This window comes from Embiotoca jacksoni, unplaced genomic scaffold (genome assembly GCF_022577435.1).
Source record: "Embiotoca jacksoni isolate LCO1_2020_lvr unplaced genomic scaffold, fEmbJac1.0.p SCAF_3, whole genome shotgun sequence".
Classification (NCBI taxonomy): Eukaryota; Metazoa; Chordata; class Actinopteri; family Embiotocidae; genus Embiotoca; species Embiotoca jacksoni.
Window position 1 is genome coordinate 9,346,257 of NW_027185381.1, and position 17,403 is coordinate 9,363,659.

A 17,403-nucleotide genomic window follows, 5' to 3' on the forward strand; every position below is an offset into this window, starting at 1 on the left:
CCAAACTTTGTCTTTCTCTAAAGCCTATGAAGTACACCACAGCAGACTTTAAAATAATACAGCAGGCTAACACCATCTAGTGGTGGTGTAAACAAGACTCTCTCTCTCTCTCTCTCTCTCTCTCTATGTATATATGTATGAGTTATCTGAAATCATAACAATATATAGTGTTTACTGCAATCATAACAATATATAGTGCTTACTGCAAACATGACTATTTATATATTGTTTATTGCAATCATGACAATGTATACATATTAACTTAATTCAATTCAAGTTTAAATGATTGTTATTATTTTTCACAATATAATGAGTCTCCATAGAGACTGACAAAAATTGCTAATACTAACAAATTGGTTTGAAGGTTTGGACTAGCATTAATCAAGCCTCGGAATAACTTCATCAGCTATGATATTGCCAATGTGCAAAGATAAATCAACAGTGGAAACGACAGGGAAGTGTCTCTGGTCCCTACAGCTCTCACTTAGGGTTTTCATTGTGGGTGTGGTTTCAACATTGCCATGAGATAAATACCTCCCCCTGCTGTTGAAGCAGGAAAACTACATCTTGATTACAAAAATGTCCATGAATCCAATCTCAAGCTGGAGATGAAACTCAAGTTCTCAGAGTATGTATATCTCAAAAGTACGATAAGATGTAAGAGTCAGGACGAAAAGGCTGGCAGTTGTTTTAGCTGCGAAATAAAGAGTCCAAAACTTAAACTCCAAGTGGCTGTCCAACATTAACAGTAAGGAGACAAATATTTGAAAGAAAAAAAACGGATGAATTAATTACCTTGGTTGTGATGATCAGGAAATGATCAGACTGCATTTGAAAGTAGAATTGTGCTGAAATATGAAAGCATCTTTTATTGTTAAGCTCCTGACAACATTTATGGGCCAAACTTTGTCTTTCTCTAAAGCCTATGAAGTACACCACAGAAAACTTTAAAATAATACAGCAGGCTAACACCATCTAGTGGTGGTGTAAACAAGACTCTCTCTCTCTACCCTCTCTCTCTCTCTCTCTCTATATGTATATATATATATATATGAGTTATCTGAAATCATAATATATAGTGTTTACTGCAAACATGACTATTTATATATTGTTTATTGCAATCATGACATTGTATACCATATCACCAACTTAATTCAGTTCAAGTATAAATGATTATTATTATCTTTCACAATATAGTGAGTCTCCATAGAGACTGACAAAAATTGCCTTTTCTGACTATATTTCAAGTCATCAAGGCGGGGTATTGGTTAAAGTTTTCAAATAGCAATAATCGCGCCTCGGATAAACCTCATAGGCTACAATACTGTCACTGCGCAAAGATAAATTAACAATGGAAACGACAGGGAAGTGTCTCTGGTCCCTACAGCTCTCACTTAGGGTTTTCATTGTGGGTGTGGTTTCAACATTGCCATGAGATAAGTACTGCCCCCTGCTGTTGAAGCAGGAAAACTACATCTTGATTACAAAAATGTCCATGAATCCAATCTCAAGCTCGAGATGAAACTCAAGTTCTCAGAGTATGTATATCTCAAAAGTACGATAAGATGTAAGAGTCAGGACGAAAAGGCTGGCAGTTGTTTTAGCTGCGAAATAAAGAGTCCAAAACTTAAACTCCAAGTGGCTGTCCAACATTAACAGTAAGGAGACAAATATTTGAAAGAAAAAAAACGGATGAATTAATTACCTTGGTTGTGATGATCAGGAAATGATCAGACTGCATTTGAAAGTAGAATTGTGCTGAAATATGAAAGCATCTTTTATTGTTAAGCTCCTGACAACATTTATGGGCCAAACTTTGTCTTTCTCTAAAGCCTATGAAGTACACCACAGCAGACTTTAAAATAATACAGCAGGCTAACACCATCTAGTGGTGGTGTAAACAAGACTCTCTCTCTCTCTCTCTCTCTCTCTCTCTCTCTCTCTATGTATATATGTATGAGTTATCTGAAATCATAACAATATATAGTGTTTACTGCAATCATAACAATATATAGTGCTTACTGCAAACATGACTATTTATATATTGTTTATTGCAATCATGACAATGTATACATATCAAATTAATTCAATTCAAGTTTAAATGATTTTTATTATTTTTCACAATATAATGAGTTTCCATAGAGACTGATAAAAATTACCAATACTAACAAATTGGTTTGAAGGTTTGGACTAGCATTAATCAAGCCTCGGAATAACTTCATCAGCTATGATATTGCCAATGTGCAAAGATAAATCAACAGTGGAAACGACAGGGAAGTGTCTCTGGTCCCTACAGCTCTCACTTAGGGTTTTCATTGTGGGTGTGGTTTCAACATTGCCATGAGATAAGTACTGCCCCCTGCTGTTGAAGCAGGAAAACTACATCTTAATTACAAAAATGTCCATGAATCCAATCTCAAGCTCGAGATGAAACTCAAGTTCTCAGAGTATGTATATCTCAAAAGTATGATAAGATGTAAGAGTCAGGACGAAAAGGCTGGCAGTTGTTTTAGCTGCGAAATAAAGAGTCCAAAACTTAAACTCCAAGTGGCTGTCCAACATTAACAGTAAGGAGACAAATATTTGAAAGAAAAAAAACGGATGAATTAATTACCTTGGTTGTGATGATCAGGAAATGATCAGACTGCATTTGAAAGTAGAATTGTGCTGAAATATGAAAGCATCTTTTATTGTTAAGCTCCTGACAACATTTATGGGCCAAACTTTGTCTTTCTCTAAAGCCTATGAAGTACACCACAGCAGACTTTAAAATAATACAGCAGGCTAACACCATCTAGTGGTGGTGTAAACAAGACTCTCTCTCTCTCTCTCTCTCTCTCTATGTATATATGTATGAGTTATCTGAAATCATAACAATATATAGTGTTTACTGCAATCATAACAATATATAGTGCTTACTGCAAACATGACTATTTATATATTGTTTATTGCAATCATGACAATGTATACATATTAACTTAATTCAATTCAAGTTTAAATGATTGTTATTATTTTTCACAATATAATGAGTCTCCATAGAGACTGATAAAAATTACCAATACTAAAAAATTTGTTTGAAGGTTTGGACTAGCATTAATCAAGCCTCGGAATAACTTCATCAGCTATGATATTGCCAATGTGTAAAGATAAATCAACAGTGGAAACGACAGGGAAGTGTCTCTGGTCCCTACAGCTCTCACTTAGGGTTTTCATTGTGGGTGTGGTTTCAACATTGCCATGAGATAAGTACTGCCCCCTGCTGTTGAAGCAGGAAAACTACATCTTAATTACAAAAATGTCCATGAATCCAATCTCAAGCTCGAGATGAAACTCAAGTTCTCAGAGTATGTATATCTCAAAAGTATGATAAGATGTAAGAGTCAGGACGAAAAGGCTGGCAGTTGTTTTAGCTGCGAAAAAAAGAGTCCAAAACTTAAACTCCAAGTGGCTGTCCAACATTAACAGTAAGGAGACAAATATTTGAAAGAAAAAAAACGGATGAATTAATTACCTTGGTTGTGATGATCAGGAAATGATCAGACTGCATTTGAAAGTAGAATTGTGCTGAAATATGAAAGCATCTTTTATTGTTAAGCTCCTGACAACATTTATGGGCCAAACTTTGTCTTTCTCTAAAGCCTATGAAGTACACCACAGCAGACTTTAAAATAATACAGCAGGCTAACACCATCTAGTGGTGGTGTAAACAAGACTCTCTCTCTCTACCCTCTCTCTCTCTCTATATATATATGTATATATATATGAGTTATCTGAAATCATAACAATATATAGTGTTTACTGCAATCATAACAATATATAGTGCTTACTGCAAACATGGCTATTTATATATTGTTTATTGCAATCATGACAATGTATACATATCAACTTAATTCAATTCAAGTTTAAATGATTGTTATTATTTTTCACAATATAAAGAGTCTCCATAGAGACTGATAAAAATTACCAATACTAACAAATCGGTTTGAAGGTTTGGACTAGCATTAATCAAGCCTCGGAATAACTTCATCAGCTATGATATTGCCAATGTGCAAAGATAAATCAACAGTGGAAACGACAGGGAAGTGTCTCTGGTCCCTACAGCTCTCACTTAGGGTTTTCATTGTGGGTGTGGTTTCAACATTGCCATGAGATAAATACCTCCCCCTGCTGTTGAAGCAGGAAAACTACATCTTAATTACAAAAATGTCCATGAATCCAATCTCAAGCTCGAGATGAAACTCAAGTTCTCAGAGTATGTATATCTCAAAAGTATGATAAGATGTAAGAGTCAGGACGAAAAGGCTGGCAGTTGTTTTAGCTGCGAAAAAAAGAGTCCAAAACTTAAACTCCAAGTGGCTGTCCAACATTAACAGTAAGGAGACAAATATTTGAAAGAAAAAAAACGGATGAATTAATTACCTTGGTTGTGATGATCAGGAAATGATCAGACTGCATTTGAAAGTAGAATTGTGCTGAAATATGAAAGCATCTTTTATTGTTAAGCTCCTGACAACATTTATGGGCCAAACTTTGTCTTTCTCTAAAGCCTATGAAGTACACCACAGCAGACTTTAAAATAATACAGCAGGCTAACACCATCTAGTGGTGGTGTAAACAAGACTCTCTCTCTCTACCCTCTCTCTCTCTCTATATATATATGTATATATATATGAGTTATCTGAAATCATAACAATATATAGTGTTTACTGCAATCATAACAATATATAGTGCTTACTGCAAACATGGCTATTTATATATTGTTTATTGCAATCATGACAATGTATACATATCAACTTAATTCAATTCAAGTTTAAATGATTGTTATTATTTTTCACAATATAATGAGCCTCCATAGAGACTGATAAAAATTACCAATACTAACAAATTGGTTTGAAGGTTTGGACTAGCATTAATCAAGCCTCGGAATAACTTCATCAGCTATGATATTGCCAATGTGCAAAGATAAATCAATAGTGGAAACGACAGGGAAGTGTCTCTGGTCCCTACAGCTCTCACTTAGGGTTTTCATTGTGGGTGTGGTTTCAACATTGCCATGAGATAAGTACTGCCCCCTGCTGTTGAAGCAGGAAAACTACATCTTGATTACAAAAATGTCCATGAATCCAATCTCAAGCTCGAGATGAAACTCAAGTTCTCAGAGTATGTATATCTCAAAAGTATGATAAGATGTAAGAGTCAGGACGAAAAGGCTGGCAGTTGTTTTAGCTGCGAAATAAAGAGTCCAAAACTTAAACTCCAAGTGGCTGTCCAACATTAACAGTAAGGAGACAAATATTTGAAAGAAAAAAAACGGATGAATTAATTACCTTGGTTGTGATGATCAGGAAATGATCAGACTGCATTTGAAAGTAGAATTGTGCTGAAATATGAAAGCATCTTTTATTGTTAAGCTCCTGACAACATTTATGGGCCAAACTTTGTCTTTCTCTAAAGCCTATGAAGTACACCACAGCAGACTTTAAAATAATACAGCAGGCTAACACCATCTAGTGGTGGTGTAAACAAGACTCTCTCTCTCTACCCTCTCTCTCTCTATATATATATATGTATATATATATGAGTTATCTGAAATCATAACAATATATAGTGTTTACTGCAATCATAACAATATATAGTGCTTACTGCAAACATGGCTATTTATATATTGTTTATTGCAATCATGACAATGTATACATATCAACTTAATTCAATTCAAGTTTAAATGATTGTTATTATTTTTCACAATATAATGAGTCTCCATAGAGACTGATAAAAATTGCCAATAATAACAAATTGGTTTGAAGGTTTGGACTAGCATTAATCAAGTCTCGGAATAACTTCATCAGCTATGATATTGCCAATGTGCAAAGATAAATCAATAGTGGAAACGACAGGGAAGTGTCTCTGGTCCCTACAGCTCTCACTTAGGGTTTTCATTGTGGGTGTGGTTTCAACATTGCCATGAGATAAGTACTGCCCCCTGCTGTTGAAGCAGGAAAACTACATCTTGATTACAAAAATGTCCATGAATCCAATCTCAAGCTCGAGATGAAACTCAAGTTCTCAGAGTATGTATATCTCAAAAGTACGATAAGATGTAAGAGTCAGGACGAAAAGGCTGGCAGTTGTTTTAGCTGCGAAATAAAGAGTCCAAAACTTAAACTCCAAGTGGCTGTCCAACATTAACAGTAAGGAGACAAATATTTGAAAGAAAAAAAACGGATGAATTAATTACCTTGGTTGTGATGATCAGGAAATGATCAGACTGCATTTGAAAGTAGAATTGTGCTGAAATATGAAAGCATCTTTTATTGTTAAGCTCCTGACAACATTTATGGGCCAAACTTTGTCTTTCTCTAAAGCCTATGAAGTACACCACAGCAGACTTTAAAATAATACAGCAGGCTAACACCATCTAGTGGTGGTGTAAACAAGACTCTCTCTCTCTACCCTCTCTCTCTCTCTCTCTCTATATATGTATATATATATGAGTTATCTGAAATCATAACAATATATAGTGTTTACTGCAATCATAACAATATATAGTGCTTACTGCAAACATGACTATTTATATATTGTTTATTGCAATCATGACAATGTATACATATCAACTTAATTCAATTCAAGCTTAAATGATTGTTATTATTTTTCACAATATAATGACTCTCCATAGAGACTGATAAAAATTACCAATACTAACAAATTGGTTTGAAGGTTTGGACTAGCATTAATCAAGACTCGGAATAACTTCATCAGCTATGATATTGCCAATGTGCAAAGATAAATCAACAGTGGAAACGACAGGGAAGTGTCTCTGGGCCCTACAGCTCTCACTTAGTGTTTTCATTGTGGGTGTGGTTTCAACATTGCCATGAGATAAGTACTGCCCCCTGCTGTTGAAGCAGGAAAACTACATCTTGATTACAAAAATGTCCATGAATCCAATCTCAAGCTCGAGATGAAACTCAAGTTCTCAGAGTATGTATATCTCAAAAGTATGATAAGATGTAAGAGTCAGGACGAAAAGGCTGGCAGTTGTTTTAGCTGCGAAATAAAGAGTCCAAAACTTAAACTCCAAGTGGCTGTCCAACATTAACAGTAAGGAGACAAATATTTGAAAGAAAAAAAACGGATGAATTAATTACCTTGGTTGTGATGATCAGGAAATGATCAGACTGCATTTGAAAGTAGAATTGTGCTGAAATATGAAAGCATCTTTTATTGTTAAGCTCCTGACAACATTTATGGGCCAAACTTTGTCTTTCTCTAAAGCCTATGAAGTACACCACAGAAGACTTTAAAATAATACAGCAGGCTAACACCATCTAGTGGTGGTGTAAACAAGACTCTCTCTCTCTCTCTCTCTCTCTATGTATATATGTATGAGTTATCTGAAATCATAACAATATATAGTGTTTACTGCAATCATAACAATATATAGTGCTTACTGCAAACATTACTATTTATATATGGTTTATTGCAATCATGACAATGTATACATATCAACTTAATTCAATTCAAGTTTAAATGATTGTTATTATTTTTCACAATATAATGAGTCTCCATAGAGACTGATAAAAATTACCAATACTAACAAATTGGTTTGAAGGTTTGGACTAGCATTAATCAAGCCTCGGAATAACTTCATCAGCTATGATATTGCCAATGTGCAAAGATAAATCAACAGTGGAAACGACAGGGAAGTGTCTCTGGTCCCTACAGCTCTCACTTAGGGTTTTCATTGTGGGTGTGGTTTCAACATTGCCATGAGATAAGTACTGCCCCCTGCTGTTGAAGCAGGAAAACTACATCTTAATTACAAAAATGTCCATGAATCCAATCTCAAGCTCGAGATGAAACTCAAGTTCTCAGAGTATGTATATCTCAAAAGTATGATAAGATGTAGGAGTCAGGACGAAAAGGCTGGCAGTTGTTTTAGCTGCGAAAAAAAGAGTCCAAAACTTAAACTCCAAGTGGCTGTCCAACATTAACAGTAAGGAGACAAATATTTGAAAGAAAAAAAACGGATGAATTAATTACCTTGGTTGTGATGATCAGGAAATGATCAGACTGCATTTGAAAGTAGAATTGTGCTGAAATATGAAAGCATCTTTTATTGTTAAGCTCCTGACAACATTTATGGGCCAAACTTTGTCTTTCTCTAAAGCCTATGAAGTACACCACAGCAGACTTTAAAATAATACAGCAGGCTAACACCATCTAGTGGTGGTGTAAACAAGACTCTCTCTCTCTACCCTCTCTCTCTCTATATATATATATGTATATATATATGAGTTATCTGAAATCATAACAATATATAGTGTTTACTGCAATCATAACAATATATAGTGCTTACTGCAAACATGGCTATTTATATATTGTTTATTGCAATCATGACAATGTATACATATCAACTTAATTCAATTCAAGTTTAAATGATTGTTATTATTTTTCACAATATAATGAGTCTCCATAGAGACTGATAAAAATTGCCAATAATAACAAATTGGTTTGAAGGTTTGGACAAGCATTAATCAAGTCTCGGAATAACTTCATCAGCTATGATATTGCCAATGTGCAAAGATAAATCAATAGTGGAAACGACAGGGAAGTGTCTCTGGTCCCTACAGCTCTCACTTAGGGTTTTCATTGTGGGTGTGGTTTCAACATTGCCATGAGATAAGTACTGCCCCCTGCTGTTGAAGCAGGAAAACTACATCTTGATTACAAAAATGTCCATGAATCCAATCTCAAGCTCGAGATGAAACTCAAGTTCTCAGAGTATGTATATCTCAAAAGTACGATAAGATGTAAGAGTCAGGACGAAAAGGCTGGCAGTTGTTTTAGCTGCGAAATAAAGAGTCCAAAACTTAAACTCCAAGTGGCTGTCCAACATTAACAGTAAGGAGACAAATATTTGAAAGAAAAAAAACGGATGAATTAATTACCTTGGTTGTGATGATCAGGAAATGATCAGACTGCATTTGAAAGTAGAATTGTGCTGAAATATGAAAGCATCTTTTATTGTTAAGCTCCTGACAACATTTATGGGCCAAACTTTGTCTTTCTCTAAAGCCTATGAAGTACACCACAGCAGACTTTAAAATAATACAGCAGGCTAACACCATCTAGTGGTGGTGTAAACAAGACTCTCTCTCTCTACCCTCTCTCTCTCTCTCTCTCTATATATGTATATATATATGAGTTATCTGAAATCATAACAATATATAGTGTTTACTGCAATCATAACAATATATAGTGCTTACTGCAAACATGACTATTTATATATTGTTTATTGCAATCATGACAATGTATACATATCAACTTAATTCAATTCAAGCTTAAATGATTGTTATTATTTTTCACAATATAATGACTCTCCATAGAGACTGATAAAAATTACCAATACTAACAAATTGGTTTGAAGGTTTGGACTAGCATTAATCAAGCCTCGGAATAACTTCATCAGCTATGATATTGCCAATGTGCAAAGATAAATCAACAGTGGAAACGACAGGGAAGTGTCTCTGGGCCCTACAGCTCTCACTTAGTGTTTTCATTGTGGGTGTGGTTTCAACATTGCCATGAGATAAGTACTGCCCCCTGCTGTTGAAGCAGGAAAACTACATCTTGATTACAAAAATGTCCATGAATCCAATCTCAAGCTCGAGATGAAACTCAAGTTCTCAGAGTATGTATATCTCAAAAGTATGATAAGATGTAAGAGTCAGGACGAAAAGGCTGGCAGTTGTTTTAGCTGCGAAATAAAGAGTCCAAAACTTAAACTCCAAGTGGCTGTCCAACATTAACAGTAAGGAGACAAATATTTGAAAGAAAAAAAACGGATGAATTAATTACCTTGGTTGTGATGATCAGGAAATGATCAGACTGCATTTGAAAGTAGAATTGTGCTGAAATATGAAAGCATCTTTTATTGTTAAGCTCCTGACAACATTTATGGGCCAAACTTTGTCTTTCTCTAAAGCCTATGAAGTACACCACAGAAGACTTTAAAATAATACAGCAGGCTAACACCATCTAGTGGTGGTGTAAACAAGACTCTCTCTCTCTCTCTCTCTCTCTATGTATATATGTATGAGTTATCTGAAATCATAACAATATATAGTGTTTACTGCAATCATAACAATATATAGTGCTTACTGCAAACATTACTATTTATATATGGTTTATTGCAATCATGACAATGTATACATATCAACTTAATTCAATTCAAGTTTAAATGATTGTTATTATTTTTCACAATATAATGAGTCTCCATAGAGACTGATAAAAATTACCAATACTAACAAATTGGTTTGAAGGTTTGGACTAGCATTAATCAAGCCTCGGAATAACTTCATCAGCTATGATATTGCCAATGTGCAAAGATAAATCAACAGTGGAAACGACAGGGAAGTGTCTCTGGTCCCTACAGCTCTCACTTAGGGTTTTCATTGTGGGTGTGGTTTCAACATTGCCATGAGATAAGTACTGCCCCCTGCTGTTGAAGCAGGAAAACTACATCTTAATTACAAAAATGTCCATGAATCCAATCTCAAGCTCGAGATGAAACTCAAGTTCTCAGAGTATGTATATCTCAAAAGTATGATAAGATGTAGGAGTCAGGACGAAAAGGCTGGCAGTTGTTTTAGCTGCGAAAAAAAGAGTCCAAAACTTAAACTCCAAGTGGCTGTCCAACATTAACAGTAAGGAGACAAATATTTGAAAGAAAAAAAACGGATGAATTAATTACCTTGGTTGTGATGATCAGGAAATGATCAGACTGCATTTGAAAGTAGAATTGTGCTGAAATATGAAAGCATCTTTTATTGTTAAGCTCCTGACAACATTTATGGGCCAAACTTTGTCTTTCTCTAAAGCCTATGAAGTACACCACAGCAGACTTTAAAATAATACAGCAGGCTAACACCATCTAGTGGTGGTGTAAACAAGACTCTCTCTCTCTACCCTCTCTCTCTATATATATATATATGTATATATATATAAGTTATCTGAAATCATAACAATATATAGTGTTTACTGCAATCATAACAATATATAGTTCTTACTGCAAACATGACTATTTATATATTGTTTATTGCAATCATGACAATGTATACATATCAACTTAATTCAATACAAGTTTAAATGATTGTTATTATTTTTCACAATATAATGAGTCTCCATAGAGACTGATAAAAATTGCTAATACTAACAAATTGGTTTGAAGGTTTGGACTAGCATTAATCAAACCTCGGAATAACTTCATCAGCTATGATATTGCCAATGTGCAAAGATAAATCAACAGTGGAAACGACAGGGAAGTGTCTCTGGTCCCTACAGCTCTCACTTAGGGTTTTCATTGTGGGTGTGGTTTCAACATTGCCATGAGATAAATACCTCCCCCTGCTGTTGAAGCAGGAAAACTACATCTTGATTACAAAAATGTCCATGAATCCAATCTCAAGCTGGAGATGAAACTCAAGTTCTCAGAGTATGTATATCTCAAAAGTACGATAAGATGTAAGAGTCAGGACGAAAAGGCTGGCAGTTGTTTTAGCTGCGAAATAAAGAGTCCAAAACTTAAACTCCAAGTGGCTGTCCAACATTAACAGTAAGGAGACAAATATTTGAAAGAAAAAAAACGGATGAATTAATTACCTTGGTTGTGATGATCAGGAAATGATCAGACTGCATTTGAAAGTAGAATTGTGCTGAAATATGAAAGCATCTTTTATTGTTAAGCTCCTGACAACATTTATGGGCCAAACTTTGTCTTTCTCTAAAGCCTATGAAGTACACCACAGCAGACTTTAAAATAATACAGCAGGCTAACACCATCTAGTGGTGGTGTAAACAAGACTCTCTCTCTCTACCCTCTCTCTCTCTCTATATATATATGTATATATATATGAGTTATCTGAAATCATAACAATATATAGTGTTTACTGCAATCATAACAATATATAGTGCTTACTGCAAACATGGCTATTTATATATTGTTTATTGCAATCATGACAATGTATACATATCAACTTAATTCAATTCAAGTTTAAATGATTGTTATTATTTTTCACAATATAATGAGCCTCCATAGAGACTGATAAAAATTACCAATACTAACAAATTGGTTTGAAGGTTTGGACTAGCATTAATCAAGCCTCGGAATAACTTCATCAGCTATGATATTGCCAATGTGCAAAGATAAATCAACAGTGGAAACGACAGGGAAGTGTCTCTGGTCCCTACAGCTCTCACTTAGGGTTTTCATTGTGGGTGTGGTTTCAACATTGCCATGAGATAAGTACTGCCCCCTGCTGTTGAAGCAGGAAAACTACATCTTGATTACAAAAATGTCCATGAATCCAATCTCAAGCTCGAGATGAAACTCAAGTTCTCAGAGTATGTATATCTCAAAAGTATGATAAGATGTAAGAGTCAGGACGAAAAGGCTGGCAGTTGTTTTAGCTGCGAAATAAAGAGTCCAAAACTTAAACTCCAAGTGGCTGTCCAACATTAACAGTAAGGAGACAAATATTTGAAAGAAAAAAAACGGATGAATTAATTACCTTGGTTGTGATGATCAGGAAATGATCAGACTGCATTTGAAAGTAGAATTGTGCTGAAATATGAAAGCATCTTTTATTGTTAAGCTCCTGACAACATTTATGGGCCAAACTTTGTCTTTCTCTAAAGCCTATGAAGTACACCACAGCAGACTTTAAAATAATACAGCAGGCTAACACCATCTAGTGGTGGTGTAAACAAGACTCTCTCTCTCTACCCTCTCTCTCTCTATATATATATATGTATATATATATAAGTTATCTGAAATCATAACAATATATAGTGTTTACTGCAATCATAACAATATATAGTGCTTACTGCAAACATGACTATTTATATATTGTTTATTGCAATCATGACAATGTATACATATCAACTTAATTCAATTCAAGTTTAAATGATTGTTATTATTTTTCACAATATAATGAGTCTCCATAGAAACTGATAAAAATTACCAATACTAACAAATCGGTTTGAAGGTTTGGACTAGCATTAATCAAGCCTCGGAATAACTTCATCAGCTATGATATTGCCAATGTGCAAAGATAAATCAACAGTGGAAACGACAGGGAAGTGTCTCTGGTCCCTACAGCTCTCACTTAGGGTTTTCATTGTGGGTGTGGTTTCAACATTGCCATGAGATAAGTACTGCCCCCTGCTGTTGAATCTGGAAAACTACATCTTAATTACAAAAATGTCCATGAATCCAATCTCAAGCTCGAGATGAAACTCAAGTTCTCAGAGTATGTATATCTCAAAAGTATGATAAGATGTAAGAGTCAGGACGAAAAGGCTGGCAGTTGTTTTAGCTGCGAAAAAAAGAGTCCAAAACTTAAACTCCAAGTGGCTGTCCAACATTAACAGTAAGGAGACAAATATTTGAAAGAAAAAAAACGGATGAATTAATTACCTTGGTTGTGATGATCAGGAAATGATCAGACTGCATTTGAAAGTAGAATTGTGCTGAAATATGAAAGCATCTTTTATTGTTAAGCTCCTGACAACATTTATGGGCCAAACTTTGTCTTTCTCTAAAGCCTATGAAGTACACCACAGCAGACTTTAAAATAATACAGCAGGCTAACACCATCTAGTGGTGGTGTAAACAAGACTCTCTCTCTCTACCCTCTCTCTCTATATATATATATATGTATATATATATGAGTTATCTGAAATCATAACAATATATAGTGTTTACTGCAATCATAACAATATATAGTGCTTACTGCAAACATGGCTATTTATATATTGTTTATTGCAATCATGACAATGTATACATATCAACTTAATTCAATTCAAGTTTAAATGATTGTTATTATTTTTCACAATATAATGAGTCTCCATAGAGACTGATAAAAATTACCAATAATAACAAATTGGTTTGAAGGTTTGGACTAGCATTAATCAAGTCTCGGAATAACTTCATCAGCTATGATATTGCCAATGTGCAAAGATAAATCAACAGTGGAAACGACAGGGAAGTGTCTCTGGTCCCTACAGCTCTCACTTAGGGTTTTCATTGTGGGTGTGGTTTCAACATTGCCATGAGATAAGTACTGCCCCCTGCTGTTGAAGCAGGAAAACTACATCTTGATTACAAAAATGTCCATGAATCCAATCTCAAGCTCGAGATGAAACTCAAGTTCTCAGAGTATGTATATCTCAAAAGTACGATAAGATGTAAGAGTCAGGACGAAAAGGCTGGCAGTTGTTTTAGCTGCGAAATAAAGAGTCCAAAACTTAAACTCCAAGTGGCTGTCCAACATTAACAGTAAGGAGACAAATATTTGAAAGAAAAAAAACGGATGAATTAATTACCTTGGTTGTGATGATCAGGAAATGATCAGACTGCATTTGAAAGTAGAATTGTGCTGAAATATGAAAGCATCTTTTATTGTTAAGCTCCTGACAACATTTATGGGCCAAACTTTGTCTTTCTCTAAAGCCTATGAAGTACACCACAGCAGACTTTAAAATAATACAGCAGGCTAACACCATCTAGTGGTGGTGTAAACAAGACTCTCTCTCTCTCTCTCTCTCTCTATGTATATATGTATGAGTTATCTGAAATCATAACAATATATAGTGTTTACTGCAATCATAACAATATATAGTGCTTACTGCAAACATGACTATTTATATATTGTTTATTGCAATCATGACAATGTATACATATTAAATTAATTCAATTCAAGTTTAAATGATTGTTATTATTTTTCACAATATAATGAGTCTCCATAGAGACTGATAAAAATTACCAATACTAACAAATTGGTTTGAAGGTTTGGACTAGCATTAATCAAGCCTCGGAATAACTTCATCAGCTATGATATTGCCAATGTGCAAAAATAAATCAACAGTGTAAACGACAGGGAAGTGTCTCTGGTCCCTACAGCTCTCACTTAGGGTTTTCATTGTGGGTGTGGTTTCAACATTGCCATGAGATAAGTACTGCCCCCTGCTGTTGAAGCAGGAAAACTACATCTTAATTACAAAAATGTCCATGAATCCAATCTCAAGCTCGAGATGAAACTCAAGTTCTCAGAGTATGTATATCTCAAAAGTATGATAAGATGTAAGAGTCAGGACGAAAAGGCTGGCAGTTGTTTTAGCTGCGAAATAAAGAGTCCAAAACTTAAACTCCAAGTGGCTGTCCAACATTAACAGTAAGGAGACAAATATTTGAAAGAAAAAAAACGGATGAATTAATTACCTTGGTTGTGATGATCAGGAAATGATCAGACTGCATTTGAAAGTAGAATTGTGCTGAAATATGAAAGCATCTTTTATTGTTAAGCTCCTGACAACATTTATGGGCCAAACTTTGTCTTTCTCTAAAGCCTATGAAGTACACCACAGCAGACTTTAAAATAATACAGCAGGCTAACACCATCTAGTGGTGGTGTAAACAAGACTCTCTCTCTCTCTCTCTCTCTATGTATATATGTATGAGTTATCTGAAATCATAACAATATATAGTGTTTACTGCAATCATAACAATATATAGTGCTTACTGCAAACATGACTATTTATATATTGTTTATTGCAATCATGACAATGTATACATATTAACTTAATTCAACTCAAGTTTAAATGATTGTTATTATTTTTCACAATATAATGAGTCTCCATAGAGACTGATAAAAATTACCAATACTAACAAATTGGTTTGAAGGTTTGGACTAGCATTAATCAAGCCTCGGAATAACTTCATCAGCTATGATATTGCCAATGTGCAAAGATAAATCAACAGTGGAAACGACAGGGAAGTGTCTCTGGTCCCTACAGCTCTCACTTAGGGTTTTCATTGTGGGTGTGGTTTCAACATTGCCATGAGATAAGTACTGCCCCCTGCTGTTGAAGCAGGAAAACTACATCTTGATTACAAAAATGTCCATGAATCCAATCTCAAGCTCGAGATGAAACTCAAGTTCTCAGAGTATGTATATCTCAAAAGTACGATAAGATGTAAGAGTCAGGACGAAAAGGCTGGCAGTTGTTTTAGCTGCGAAATAAAGAGTCCAAAACTTAAACTCCAAGTGGCTGTCCAACATTAACAGTAAGGAGACAAATATTTGAAAGAAAAAAACCGGATGAATTAATTACCTTGGTTGTGATGATCAGGAAATGATCAGACTGCATTTGAAAGTAGAATTGTGCTGAAATATGAAAGCATCTTTTATTGTTAAGCTCCTGACAACATTTATGGGCCAAACTTTGTCTTTCTCTAAAGCCTATGAAGTACACCACAGCAGACTTTAAAATAATACAGCAGGCTAACACCATCTAGTGGTGGTGTAAACAAGACTCTCTCTCTCTACCCTCTCTCTCTCTCTCTATATATATGTATATATATATAAGTTATCTGAAATCATAACAATATATAGTGTTTACTGCAATCATAACAATATATAGTTCTTACTGCAAACATGACTATTTATATATTGTTTATTGCAATCATGACAATGTATACATATCAACTTAATTCAATTCAAGTTTAAATGATTGTTATTATTTTTCACAATATAATGAGTCTCCATAGAGACTGATAAAAATTGCTAATACTAACAAATTGGTTTGAAGGTTTGGACTAGCATTAATCAAGCCTCGGAATAACTTCATCAGCTATGATATTGCCAATGTGCAAAGATAAATCAACAGTGGAAACGACAGGGAAGTGTCTCTGGTCCCTACAGCTCTCACTTAGGGTTTTCATTGTGGGTGTGGTTTCAACATTGCCATGAGATAAGTACTGCCCCCTGCTGTTGAAGCAGGAAAACTACATCTTAATTACAAAAATGTCCATGAATCCAATCTCAAGCTCGAGATGAAACTCAAGTTCTCAGAGTATGTATATCTCAAAAGTATGATAAGATGTAAGAGTCAGGACGAAAAGGCTGGCAGTTGTTTTAGCTGCGAAAAAAAGAGTCCAAAACTTAAACTCCAAGTGGCTGTCCAACATTAACAGTAAGGAGACAAATATTTGAAAGAAAAAAAACGGATGAATTAATTACCTTGGTTGTGATGATCAGGAAATGATCAGACTGCATTTGAAAGTCGAATTGTGCTGAAATATGAAAGCATCTTTTATTGTTAAGCTCCTGACAACATTTATGGGCCAAACTTTGTCTTTCTCTAAAGCCTATGAAGTACACCACAGCAGACTTTAAAATAATACAGCAGGCTAACACCATCTAGTGGTGGTGTAAACAAGACTCTCTCTCTCTACCCCCTCTCTCTCTATATATATATATGTATATATATATGAGTTATCTGAAATCATAACAATATATAGTGTTTACTGCAATCATAACAATATATAGTGCTTACTGCAAA

The 17,403-nt window shown here is 34.7% G+C and overlaps 1 non-coding gene and 18 pseudogenes across 1 annotated transcript; all 19 read right to left on the reverse strand.

Annotated features, from left to right (window-relative positions):
* Nucleotides 1-314: 314 nt before the first annotated feature.
* LOC138206825 (U4 spliceosomal RNA) lies at nucleotides 315-432 on the reverse strand (annotated as a pseudogene).
* Nucleotides 433-1,201: 769 nt separating this feature from the next.
* On the reverse strand, nucleotides 1,202-1,342 carry LOC138206790 (U4 spliceosomal RNA). The gene has a single exon (XR_011178961.1). It is a non-coding gene; the product is annotated as a U4 spliceosomal RNA (small nuclear RNA).
* Nucleotides 1,343-2,133: 791 nt separating this feature from the next.
* Nucleotides 2,134-2,251, reverse strand: LOC138206789 (U4 spliceosomal RNA; annotated as a pseudogene).
* Nucleotides 2,252-3,030: 779 nt separating this feature from the next.
* LOC138206766 (U4 spliceosomal RNA) lies at nucleotides 3,031-3,148 on the reverse strand (annotated as a pseudogene).
* Nucleotides 3,149-3,938: 790 nt separating this feature from the next.
* LOC138206863 (U4 spliceosomal RNA) lies at nucleotides 3,939-4,056 on the reverse strand (annotated as a pseudogene).
* A 790-nt stretch (nucleotides 4,057-4,846) lies between these two features.
* On the reverse strand, nucleotides 4,847-4,964 carry LOC138206758 (U4 spliceosomal RNA; annotated as a pseudogene).
* A 790-nt stretch (nucleotides 4,965-5,754) lies between these two features.
* On the reverse strand, nucleotides 5,755-5,872 carry LOC138206773 (U4 spliceosomal RNA; annotated as a pseudogene).
* A 792-nt stretch (nucleotides 5,873-6,664) lies between these two features.
* On the reverse strand, nucleotides 6,665-6,782 carry LOC138206797 (U4 spliceosomal RNA; annotated as a pseudogene).
* Nucleotides 6,783-7,559: 777 nt separating this feature from the next.
* LOC138206843 (U4 spliceosomal RNA) lies at nucleotides 7,560-7,677 on the reverse strand (annotated as a pseudogene).
* A 790-nt stretch (nucleotides 7,678-8,467) lies between these two features.
* Nucleotides 8,468-8,585, reverse strand: LOC138206802 (U4 spliceosomal RNA; annotated as a pseudogene).
* A 792-nt stretch (nucleotides 8,586-9,377) lies between these two features.
* Nucleotides 9,378-9,495, reverse strand: LOC138206844 (U4 spliceosomal RNA; annotated as a pseudogene).
* Nucleotides 9,496-10,272: 777 nt separating this feature from the next.
* Nucleotides 10,273-10,390, reverse strand: LOC138206845 (U4 spliceosomal RNA; annotated as a pseudogene).
* A 790-nt stretch (nucleotides 10,391-11,180) lies between these two features.
* On the reverse strand, nucleotides 11,181-11,298 carry LOC138206861 (U4 spliceosomal RNA; annotated as a pseudogene).
* Nucleotides 11,299-12,088: 790 nt separating this feature from the next.
* Nucleotides 12,089-12,206, reverse strand: LOC138206759 (U4 spliceosomal RNA; annotated as a pseudogene).
* Nucleotides 12,207-12,996: 790 nt separating this feature from the next.
* LOC138206780 (U4 spliceosomal RNA) lies at nucleotides 12,997-13,114 on the reverse strand (annotated as a pseudogene).
* A 790-nt stretch (nucleotides 13,115-13,904) lies between these two features.
* On the reverse strand, nucleotides 13,905-14,022 carry LOC138206787 (U4 spliceosomal RNA; annotated as a pseudogene).
* A 777-nt stretch (nucleotides 14,023-14,799) lies between these two features.
* Nucleotides 14,800-14,917, reverse strand: LOC138206770 (U4 spliceosomal RNA; annotated as a pseudogene).
* A 775-nt stretch (nucleotides 14,918-15,692) lies between these two features.
* LOC138206846 (U4 spliceosomal RNA) lies at nucleotides 15,693-15,810 on the reverse strand (annotated as a pseudogene).
* Nucleotides 15,811-16,600: 790 nt separating this feature from the next.
* Nucleotides 16,601-16,718, reverse strand: LOC138206829 (U4 spliceosomal RNA; annotated as a pseudogene).
* Nucleotides 16,719-17,403: the final 685 nt, after the last annotated feature.